Below are 12469 nucleotides of genomic sequence, written 5' to 3'. Positions count from 1 at the left end.
GGGACAATGCCACAATGGCACCGACTCCCCCTATTAAGGCTTAGATTAAGAATAGGAAGACGTGATAGATAGCCATCCCAGCTGGATGTTAGTAAAGGGGCGTTGCAAGGGTGGATGTCAGGAGCTGCAGGCAGGTCGAGAAACCCCGAACAATCAACCCCCACAACACAGAGCCCACAAATCCCACTTAGGCCCCAAACCGCACTTTCACTGAACCCACAAATCCCACTGAACCCACAAATCCCACTAACACTGAATTCCCCAAATACCATGATCACCAAACCCACAAATCCTGCTAACATAAACCCCCAAATACCACTTTCATTGAACCCACAAATCCCACTGAACTCCTAAATCCCTTGAACACCAAACCCACAAATCTCACTCCCACTGAATCCCCAAATACCACCAACACTTTGGCCTCAACCTGCTAAAACTGAACCCCCAAATCCAACTAATACTGACCCCACAAATCCTACTAACACTTAGGCCCCAAATCGCACATTCACAGAACCCACAAATCCCACTAACACTTAGGCCCCGAACCACACTTTAACTGAACCCACAAATCCCACCGAACCCCTAAATCCCGCTAACACCGAACCCACACATTACATCCTACTGAACTCACAAATCCCACTGAACTGCGAAATCCCGATAACACCTAGGCCTCAAACCGCTAACGCTGAACCCCCAAATCCAACTAACACTGTACCCACAATCCAACTAATACTGAACCCAAAATCCAACTAACCCTGAACCCCCAAATCCAACTAACTCTGAACCCCCAAATCCAACTAACACCGAACCCCCAAATCCAACTAACACCAAAACCCCAAATCCAACTTACACCAAAACCCCAAATCCATCTAACATTGAACCCCCAATCCAACTAACACCGAACCCCCAAATCCAACTAACACCAAAACCCCAAATCCAACTTACACCAAAACCCCAAATCCATCTAACATTGAACCCCCAATCCAACTAACACTGAATCCCCCAACCCAACTAACACTGAACCCCCAAATCCAACTCACATTGAATCCCAATACAACTAACACTGAACCCCCAATCCAACTAACACTGAATCGCCAAATCCAACTAACACCGAAACCCCAAATCCAACTAACATTTAATCCCCCAACCCAACTAACACTGAACCCCCAAATCCAACTAACATTGAGCCCCCAATCCAACTAACATTGAGCCCCCAATCCAACTAACACTGACCCCACAAATCCCACTAACACTTAGGCCCCAAATCATAGTTTCACAGAACCCAAAAATCCCACTCACACAAGCCTCAAACCCTTAACAATGAACCTTCAACTATCACTGAACCCCCAAATGCCTCTAACACAGAACCCACAAATCCCGCTAACACCTAGGAACAAAACCGCACTTCGCTGAACCCACAAATCCCACTGAACCACCAAACCCCACTAACACTGAACCCACAAATCCCACTAACACTTAGGCCACCAACCCGCACATTCACCCAACCCACAAATCCCACTGACACTTAGAAAGCAAACCGCACTTCATTGAACCCCACAATCCCACTAACACTGAACCCTCAAATCCCACCAGACTCCTAAATCCCAAACTGCACTTCACTGGACCCACAAATTCCACTGAACCCACAAATCCCACTAACACTTAGGCCCCCAACAACTCATTCCCTGAACCCACAATTCCCGCTGAACCCCACAATCCCACTGACACTGAGCCCACAAATCCCACTAACACCTTGGAACCGAACCACATGTTCACTGAAACCCCAAATCCTACTGAAACCCCAAAAACCACTGACTCTGAACCCACAAATTCCTCTTCGGCCCCAATCCGCACTTTCACTGAAACCACAAATCCCACTGAACCGCTAAATCCCACTAACGCTTAGGTCTCAAACCCCTAACACTGAACCCCGAAATCCAACAAACACTGAACCCCCAATCCAATTAAAACGGAACCCCCAATCCAACTAACAATAAACCCCCAAATCCAACTAACACTGACGCCCAAATCCAACTAACAACGAACCCCCAAATCCAACTAACACTGAACACCCCATCCAACTAACACTGACCCAACAAATCCCACTAACACTGAACCCCAAATCCAACTAACACTGAACCCCAAATCCAACTAACACTGAACCTCCCATCCAACTAACACTGAACCCCCAAATACAACTAACACCGAACCCCCAAATGCAACTAACACAGTCCCCACAAATCATACTTACACAGAACCCGTAAATCCTACTAACACTGAACCCCCATCCAACTAACACTGAGCCCCCAAACACCACTAACACAGAACCCACGAATCCCGCTAACACCTAGGAACCAAACCGCACTTCACTGAACCCACAAATCCCACTGAACCCCCGACCCCACTATCACTGAACCCACAAATCCCACTAACACTGAACCCACAAATACCACTAACACATAGTCCCCAAACCACGCTTCCAGTGAGCCCACACATCCCACTAATTCTTCGGTCTCAACCCGCTAACACTGAACCCCCATATCCAACTAACATTGACCCCACAAATCCTACTCGCACTTAGGCCCTAAATTGCACTGTCACAGAACCCACAAATCCCACTAACATTTAGGCCCCGAACCACACTTTTACTGAAACCACAAATCCCACCGAACCCCTAAATCCCACCAACACTGAACCCACAAATTACATCCCCACTGAACCTTCAAATCCCACTGAACCCACAAATCCAACTAACACTTAGGCCTGAAATCGCGCTATTACAGAACCCACAAATCCCACTAACACTTAGGCCCCAAACCGCGCTCTCATTGAACCCACAAATCCCACTGAACTGGTAAATCCCACTAACACTTAGACCTCAAACCCCTAACCCCAAATTAAACTAACACTGTACGCCCAATCCAACTAACACTGAACGCCCAAATCCAACTAACACTGAACCCCCAATCCAATAAAAACGGAACCCCCAAATCCAACTATCACCGGACCCCAAATCCAACTAACACTGAACCCTCTAATCCAACTAACAACGAACCCCCCAAATCCAACTAACACTGAACACCCCATCCAACTAACACTGACCCAACAAATCCAATTAACACTGAACACCCCATCCAACTAACACTGGCCCAACAAATCCAACTAACACTGAACACCCCATCCAACTAACACTGACCCAACAAATCCCACTAACACTGAACCCCAAATACAACTAACACTCAACCCCGCATCCAACTAACACTGAACCCCCAAATACAACTAACACTGAACCCCCAAATACAACTAACACTGACCCCACAAATTGTATTTTCACAGAACCCACAAATCCCACTAACACTGAGCCTACAAATCCCACTGAACCCGTAAATCCCACTAACACTGAACCCCTCCATCCAACTAATACTGAGCCCCCAAATGCCACTAACACAGAACCCATAAATCCCGCTAACACCTAGGAACCAAACCGCACTTCTCTGAACCCCCAAACCTGACTATCACTGAACCCACAAATCCCACTAACACTGAACCCCCAAATACCACTAACACATAGTCCCCAAACCACACTTCCACTGAGACCACACATCCCAATAACACTTCGGCCTCAACCCACTAACACTGAATCCCCCATATCCAACTAACACTAACCCCACCAATTCTACTCGCACTTAGGCCCCAAACCGCGCTTTCATTGAACCCACAAATACCACTGAACTGGTAAATCCCACTAACACTTAGGCCTCAAACCTCTAACACAGGACCCCCAAATCCAACTAACACTGTACCCCTGATCCAACTAACACTGAACCCCCAAATCCAACTAACATTGAATCCCCAATCCAACTAACACTGAACCCACATATCCCACTGGCACTGAACTCACAAATACCACTGAACCCCCAAACCCCACTAACACTGAACCCACAAATCCCACCAGAACCCTAAATCCCAAACTGCACTTCACTGGACCCACAAATCCCACTAACAGTTAGGCCCCCAACCACACATTCACTGAACCCACAAATCCCACTGAACCCCACAATCCAACTGACACTGAGCCCACAAATCCCATTAACACCTTGGAACCGAACCACACATTCACTGAAACCCCAAATCCTACTGAAGCCCCAAATCCTACTGAAACCCCAAATACCACTAACACTGAACCCACAAATCACACTAACACCTAGGAAGCAAACCACACTTCACTGAACCCACAAATCCCACTGAAACCCAAAATCCCACTAACACTGAACCCACAAATTCCACTGAACCGCTAAATCCTGCTAACACTTGGGCCTCAATCCCATAACAATGAACCCACAACTCCAACTAACACTGAAACCACAATTCCCACTAACACTTAGGCCCCGAACCACATTTCACTGAACCCACAAATCCCACTGAACCCCGAAATCCCACTGGCACTGAGTGGCAATGCACAGCTGAGAAATAGGATGGGGCCAAGGGGGAAATCCTTGGCAGCGCCAGAGATAAGGCAGCAGGAGGTGAAGCAATTCCAACTGATTTGCTGGCTACCATGATTCGATAGAGAAAGAGTCTTGCTGCTCTTCAATGAAGAGGGAGTGTCACTGCTCTTCGATAAATAGAGAGCTTCGCTGCTCTCCGATGAAGAGTGTCTTGCTGCTCATCGATGGAGGGAGAGAGAGTCTCACTGTTCTTCAATAGAGAGAAAGTCTCGTTGGTCTCCGATGGAGAGAGAGCCTCGCTGTTCTTCGATGCAGAGGGATAGAGTCTCATTGCTCTTCGATGGAAAGAGAGAGAGAGTCTCGCTGCTCTTTGATGGGAAGTCTCACTGCTCTGTGCTGGAGAGAGAAAGAGTCTCGCTGCGCTATGAAGGCAAGAATGTCTCATTACTTTTCGATGGAAAGAGAGAGAGTCTCACTGCACTTCAATATCGAGAGTGTCTCACTGCTCCTCGACGGAGAGAGTCTCACTGCACTTCGATATTGAGAGTGTCTCACTGCTTTTCGATGCAGAGAGAGTCTCGCTGCTCTTCGACGGAGAGAGAGTCTCGCTGCTCTTCGATGGAGAGTGTCTCGCTGCTCTTTGGTGGAGAGGGAGAGTCTCACTGCTCTTCGATATTGAGAGAGTCTCACTGCTCTTTGATATTGAGAGAGTCTCACTGCTCTTTGATATTGAGAGAGTCTCACTGCTCTTTGATATTGAGAGAGTCTCACTGCTCTTTGATATTGAGAGAGTCTCACTGCTCTTCGATAGAGTCTAGCTGTTCTTCAATGGAGAGAGACAGAGTCTCACAGCTCTGCGATGGACAGAGTGCCTGGCTGCTCTTTGATAGAGAGAGGGTATTTTGCCGCTCTTCGATAGAAAGAGAGTTTGGCTGCTCGTCGATAGAGGGAGAGAGTCTCGCTGTTCTGCGATAGAGAGTCTCACTGCTCTTTGATGGAGAGAGAGCCTCGCTGCTCTTGGATGGAGAGAGAGAGAGAGTCTCACTGCTCTTCGAAGGAGAGGGAGTCTCACTGCTCTTTCATGAGGAGAGAGAGTCTCGCTGCTCTTTGATGGAGAGAGTGAGAGAGTCTTGCTGCTTTTCACTGGAGAGAGTCTCGTTACTCTTTGATCGAGAGGGTCTCGCTGCTCTTCGATGGAGAGAGTCTCGCTGCTCTTTGATGGAGAGGGAGAGTCTCACTGCTCTTCGATATTGAGAGAGTCTCACTGCTCTTTAATATTGAGAGAGTCTCACTGCTTTTTGATAGAGTCTCACTGCTCTTCGATAGAGAGAGTCTAGCTGTTCTTCAATGGAGAGAGATAGAGAGCTTCAGTGCTCTTCAATGGAGAGAGAGAGAGTCTCACAGCTCTGCAATGGAGAGAGAGATAGAGAGCTTCAGTACTCTTCAATGGAGAGGGAGAATCTCACTGCTCTTCGATGATGGGAGATAGAGAGTCTCACTGCTCTTCGACACAGAGAGAGTCTTACCTCTCATCGATGGAGAGGGAAAATCTCGCTGCTCTTCGATGATGGGAGATAGAGAGTCTCACTGCTCTTCGACAGACAGAGAGTCTCTTCGATAGAGAGGGAGAATCTCGCTGTTCTTCAATGGAGGGAAAGCTGCTCTCCGATAGAGAGAGTCTCATTGCTCTTCGAAAGATAATCTCGCTGCTCTTCGATGGAGGGAGAGAGACTTGCTGATCTTCCATGGAAAGAGAGAGTCTCACTGCTCTTTGGCAGAGAGAGAGTCTCGCTGCTCTTCCTTGGAGAGAGGGTCTCGCTGCTCTTTAATGGAGAGAGAGTCTTGATGCTCCCCAATAGAGAGAGTCTCGCTGCTCTTCGATGGAGAGGGAGAATCTCGCTGCTCTTCGATGGAGGGAAATAGAGATTTTCGCTGCTCTCCGATAGAGTCCCATTGCTCTTTGACAGAGAGAGAGTCTCCCTGCTCTTTGATGGAGTGAGGCTCTCGCTGCTCTTTGATGGAGGGAGAGAGACTTGCTGATCCTCCATGGAGAGAGAGAGCATCGCTGCTCTTCCTTGGAGAGAGGGCCTCGCTGCTCTTCAATGGAGAGAGAGTCTCGCTGCTCCCCAATAGAGAGTATGACTCTCTGCTCTTCGATGGAGATAGAGACTTGCTGCTCATCGATAGAGAGAGTCTTCCTGCTCTTTGAGGGAGGATGTGTCTCGCTGCTTTTTGATAGAGAGAGAGCCTTGCTCCTCTTCAATGGAGAGTGTCTCACTGCTCTTCGATAGAGAGAGTCTCATTGCTCTTCAATGGAGAGAGAGGGAGTCTCGCTGCTCTTTGATGGAGAGTCACATTGGTCTTCGATAGAGAGAGAGTCCCACTGCTCTTCAATGGAGAGAGAGAAAGAGTGCACTGCTCTTCAATGGAGAGAGAGAGTGCGCTGCTCTTTGATGGAGAGAGAGAGAGCCTCGCTGCTCTTCGATGGTGGGAGAGCCTCACTGCTCTTCGATGGAGAGAGAGCCTCGCTGCTCTTCAATGGGGAGAGTGTCTCACTGCTCTTCAATGGTTTGAAAAGGGTCCCTGCATTCAGCATATATACTGTATATGTTTGCAACAAATATCTTCTTTATCCAATAAATTTTAAAGCACAGTTGGTGAGCTTTGTCAGTGCAGCAGCTGTTTGATACAAATTCTTTGTGAGATTGGCACCTGTATCACACAAACATCACCTGGAGGAACCTTTGTTATCTGTATAATTGATGGGAAGTCATTAACAGTAAGGACCGGGTGCATTTTTCACAATGCACTTCAACCACACCCATTCTTGTTTACTGGCACCGAGCAGAGTGAGATTGTGGGATTCATTATAGGCAAGAATTGAACTCCGGGTTTATGTGCAGTTGTTAACAAGATTGGTCGTGTATACATTAACTCAGCGTTAGCATCGAACGCACCTCGACCCAGACAAATCCGGTGGTACCAGTTAAAGGGACCAGTGACCCTGATACCTATCACCGTACACAGGGTGTGACGAGTCTCTTAGGTATGTGCTTGTGTGAAAACTGCTCATGCTGTCTTATGCCCAGCTTTTTCTCTGTTTGTTCCTACCTTTCACTGAACTTTTTGTCAGACTGAAGCAACTCAGTCACTAGATGTTCTGTGCCAGATTCCTGTAGATGTTTTGAGTGCTGCAATTCCTCCTCAGTTACTGTGTGACAGACCCAAGGGGCTGAAAAACCTCTTCCTGTGTAATAGGCTTTTGGGGCTGATTGACCTTCTCCTGTTCCTGTGTAACAGGCTCTAGGGGCTGAATAACCTCCCCCTGTTCCTGTGTAATAGGCTTTTGGGGCTGATTGACCTTCTCCTGTTCCTGTGTAACAGGCTCTAGGGGCTGAATAACCTCCCCCTGTTCCTGTAACAGGCTCTAGGGGCTGAATAACCTCCCCCTGTTCCTGTGTAATAGTTTCTAGGGGCTGAATAACCTCCCCCTGTTCCTGTGTAACAGGCTCTAGGAGCTGAATGACATCCTCTTGTATTTGTATCCCAAATCGAGTCAAATAATCTTAATCTGAAAAATAATTCCTCTTGCATTTTCTGGATTCCACCAAACCCAACTTGTTTATTTTATTTTACAGGTGCTTCGAGCATGAAGATATTTTCTCAAAGAAACTTTTGTTTGAAATCATTTCTCAAAAGGAAATGGTTGTTTGTTGTTGCCCCCTTGTTAATCTTTCCTCTGATCAGATATTTAAGCCAATACGGTGTTGAACATTGGCATTCTGCAAAGTTAAATGACCATTCCTTCCTCATGCTGCCCAACAGCAGCTGTGACACCAGTCCCCCATTCCTGGTCCTTCTGGTCACCAGTGCCCAAGACCAGTTGGAAGCTCGCTCGGTCATTCGCCAGACCTGGGGGCGAGTGCGGACAACCCATGGCAAGAGGGTGGTGAGCTACTTCCTGCTCGGGTACAGCCGAGAGCATCAGGAGCAGCTGCTGAAAAAAGTTCACTGCACAAGGACATCATCCAGAAAAATTTCACCGACACTTATTACAACCTGACCACCAAGGTGCTGATGGGCCTGGAATGGGTGAGCCGATTCTGTCTGTCCACCTCCTTCGTGTTGAAAACCGATTCCGACATGTTTGTCAACGCCGATCACCTGACCAAGCTCTTGTTGGGAATGAATCACACGTATATCTTCACCGGCTTCATCATGAGGAATTTTGGACCTGTCAGGGAGAAATCCAGTAAATGGTACGTCAGCAAACAGGAATATCCTCAGGAAACATACCCACCATTCTGCTCCGGCACTGGGTACATGCTTTCGGCCGATGTTGCCCACCGAGTCTGGAATATTTCCAGGACGGTCCCCCACTTTAAACTGGAGGATGTTTACGTCGGGCTGTGCTTGGCGGAGTTGAAGATCACACCAGTGGAAATCCACTCGGAGCAGAAGTTCCACAATTGGAATGTGAAGTTTTCTGTTTGCGGCTTCCGTAAACTCGTCACCTCTCACAGGGTGACACCCTACGAGCTGCTGAACTACTGGAAAGCACTGGAGGATGCAGCAGACGAGGCCTGTCCTGGAGATGGGTGAAGGGGGCCATCTTGAAGAGGCTTTTCACTGACACCTTCAAATAAGCGTGTTATCTTTGCAGGGCAACAGAAACAGCATGCCTTATGGAAGTCAATTACCCAACTAAACTGTGTAATCTGGTTTGTTTATATACATACATACGTACATACACAAATGGCCACAAGAGGGTGCTATTTCACCCCTCCCTCCATTAAAAATGTGCACAATATTCAACATTTCTCAGAACTTATATAGATATGTTTTGCATTTATTTACAAATCCAACTTTGCTACTAGTTGAATAAAAATAAATTAAACTTATTTTTATCTGAATGCATGAAGCATCTCTAATAAGATAGATGAATTAGTGGCACAGATACAGATAAATGATTTAGATCTAATCACCATTACAGAAACACGGTTACGATGTGTTTGGGGGTTCAGTGATAGTGGGATTTGTGGATTCAGTGGTAGTGGGATTTGGGGGTTCAGTGATAGTCGGTTGGGGTTCAGTGAAAGTGGGGTTTCAGGCACAAGTGTCAGTGCGATTTGGGGGTTCAGTGGTAGTGGGGGTTGAGGCCTAAGTGTCAGTGGGATCTGAGGGTTCGGCGATAGTGGAATTTGAGGACTACCTCTCAGTGGCATTTGGGGGTCCAGTGATTGTGGGGTTGTGGGTCCTATGTTTTATTTGAATTTGGGGGTTCAGTGATAGTTGGGCTGGGAGGCCTAAGATTTAGTTGGATTTGAGGTTCAGTGTCAGTGGGATTTGTGGGTTCAGGTGTTAGTGGGATTGAGGTGTTAGTGGGATTTGTGGGTTCAGTGAAAGTGTGCTTTGGGGCCTAAGTGTTAGTGGGATTTGGGGGTTCCGTGTTAGTTGGATATCGGGGTTCAGTGCTAGTGGGAGTTGTGGGTTCAGTGATAGGGGTTTGAGGCCTAAGTGCTCGTGGGATTTGTGGATTCTGTGACAGTGCAGTTTGGGGCCTAAGAGTTAGTGGGATTTGTGGGTTCTGTGATAGTGGGATTTGTGGGTTCCACGTTAGTGGGATTTGCGGGTTCCGTGTTAGTGGGATTTGAGGATTCCGTGTTAGTGGGTTTTGGGGGTTCAACATTAGTGGGATATGGGGGTTCAGTGTTAGGGGTTTGAGGCCAAAATGTTAGGGGCCTAAGTGTCAGTGGGATTTGTGGGTTCAGTGATAGTTGGTTTGAGGTTCAGTGACAGTTGGTTTGTGGGTTTAGTGAGAGGGCAGTTAGAGGACTAAGTGTTAGTGAGATCGGGGAGTTCAGTGATAGTGGGATCTAGGGGTTTCTGTGTTAGTGGGATTTGGGGGTTCAGTGTTAGTGTGATTTAGGGGGTCAGTGATGGTGAGATTTAGGGGTTCTGTGTTAGTGAGATTTGGGGGTTCAGCGATAGTGGGATCTAGGGATTCTGCATTAGTGGGGTTTAGGGATTCTGTGTAAGTGGAATTTTGGGGTTCAATGTTAGTGGCATTTGGGGGTTCAGTGATAGTGGGATTTAGGGGTTTGATGTTAGTGGGACTTGGAGGGTTCGGTGATAGTGGGATTTAGGGGTTCTGCATTAGTGGGATTTAGGATTTCTGTTTCCGTGGGAATTGTGGGTTCAGTGATACTGGGTTTGAGGACAAAGTGTTAGTGGGATTTAGCGGTTCAGTGTTAGTGGGATTGAGGGGTTCAGTGGGATTTGTGGGTTCAGTGTTAGTGGTCTTAGGAGTTCAGTGGGAATTGTGGGTTCAGTGAAGTGCGGTTTTCGAGTTTCAGTGGGATTTGTGCGTTCCGTGCTAGAGGGATTTGTGGGTTCAGTGGGAATTGCGGGTTCAGTGGGAATTGCGGGTTCAGTGAAGTGCAGTTTGGTTCCTAGGTGGCAGCGGGATTCATGGGTTCTGTGATAGCATGATTTCAAGCCTAAGTGTTGGTTGGATCTGAGGGTTCAGTGGGAATTGTGGGTTCAGTGAAGCGCGGTTTGTTTCCTAGATGTTAGTGGGATTTGTGGGATCAGTGTCTATGGGAGTTAGGGGTTCAGTGGGATTTGTGGGTTCAATGAAAGTACGGTTTGTGGTCTAAGTGTTGGTGGGATTTGAGGGTTCAGTGTTAGTAGGATTTGTGGGTTCGGTGTTAGTGGGATTTAGGGGTTCAGTGGGATTTGTGGTTTCAGTGAAAGTGCGGTTTGAGGCCTAAGTGTTAGTGGGATTCGTGGATTCTGTGATATCACGATTTAAGGCGTAAGTGTTAGTTTGATTTGAGGGTTCAGTAGGATTTGTGGGCACAGTGAAGTGCCATTTGGTTCCCAGGTGTTAGTGGGATTTGTGTGTTTACTGTCACTGGGATTATGGGTTCAGTGGGATTTGTGGGTTCAGTGAAGTGCAGTTTGAGGGTCTCAGTGGGATTTCGGGTTCAGTGTTAGTTGGATTTGTGGGTTAAGTGTTAGTAGGATTGCGGGATTCAGTGGGACTTTTGGGTTCAGTGTTAGTGGAATTTGGGGTTTAGTTGGGCGGGATTTGTTGGTTGAGTGAAGTGCAGTTTGAGGGTTTCAGTGGGATTTGGAGTTCAGTGTTAGTGGGATTTAGGTGTCAGTGGGATTCGTGGGTTCAGTGAATGTGTGGTTTGGGGCCGAAGTGTTAGTGGGATTTGTGGGTTCATTGATAGCGCGATTTCAGGCCTAAGTGTTAGGTGGATCTGGGAGTTCAGTGGGATTTGTGGGTTCAGTGGAAATGCGGTTTGGTTCCTAGGTGTTAGTGGGATTTGTAGTTTCAGTGTCAGCGGGAATGCAGGGTTAAGTGGGATTTGTGGGTTCAATGAAAGTGCGGTTTGGGATCTAAGTGTTAGTGGGATTTGTGGGTTCAGTGAAGTGTGGTTTGCTTCCTAGGCATCAGTGGGATTTCTGGGTTCAGTGAAATATGGTTTGGTTCCTGGGTGTTAGTGGGATTTGTGGGTTTAGTGTCAGCAGGAATTTGGGGTTCAGTGGGATTTGTGGGTTCAGTGAAGTGCGGTTTTAGAGTTTCATTGGGATTTGTGGGTTCAGTGAATGTGTGGTTTGGGGCCTAAGTTTAGTGGAATTTGTGGGTTCACTGTTAGTTGGGTTTAGGGGTTCAGTGGGATTTGTGTGTTCAGTGAAGTGCAGTTTTAGGGTTTCAGTGGGATTTGTGGGTTCACTGAAGTGGAGTTTTCGAGGCTCCGTGGGATTTGTGGGTTCTGTGCTAGAGGGATTTGTGAGTCCAGTGGGAATTGTGGGTTCAGTGAAGTGCGGTTTGGCTCCTATGTTTTAGTGGGACTTGTGGGTCCTGCGATAGCGCGATTTCAGGCCTAAATGTTAGCTGGATCTGGGGTTCCAGTGGGATTTGTGGGTTCAGTGAAATTCGGTTTGTTTCCAAGGTGTTAGTGGGATTTGTGGGTTCAGTGAAGGGCACTTTGGTTCCTAGGTGTTAG

The 12469-nt window shown here is 47.4% G+C and overlaps 1 pseudogene; it reads left to right on the top strand.

Moving 5' to 3' along the window:
- Positions 1 to 8097: 8097 nt before the first annotated feature.
- Positions 8098 to 9050, top strand: LOC144676712 (beta-1,3-galactosyltransferase 5-like; annotated as a pseudogene).
- The last annotated feature ends 3419 nt before the right edge of the window (positions 9051 to 12469 follow it).

The sequence above is a fragment of the Cetorhinus maximus genome, unplaced genomic scaffold (genome assembly GCF_964194155.1).
Source record: "Cetorhinus maximus unplaced genomic scaffold, sCetMax3.hap1.1 HAP1_SCAFFOLD_1837, whole genome shotgun sequence".
Lineage (NCBI taxonomy): Eukaryota > Metazoa > Chordata > Chondrichthyes > Lamniformes > Cetorhinidae > Cetorhinus > Cetorhinus maximus.
The sequence above is the reverse complement of the archived record's forward strand: the minus strand, read 5'-3'. Positions and strand labels throughout refer to the sequence as shown.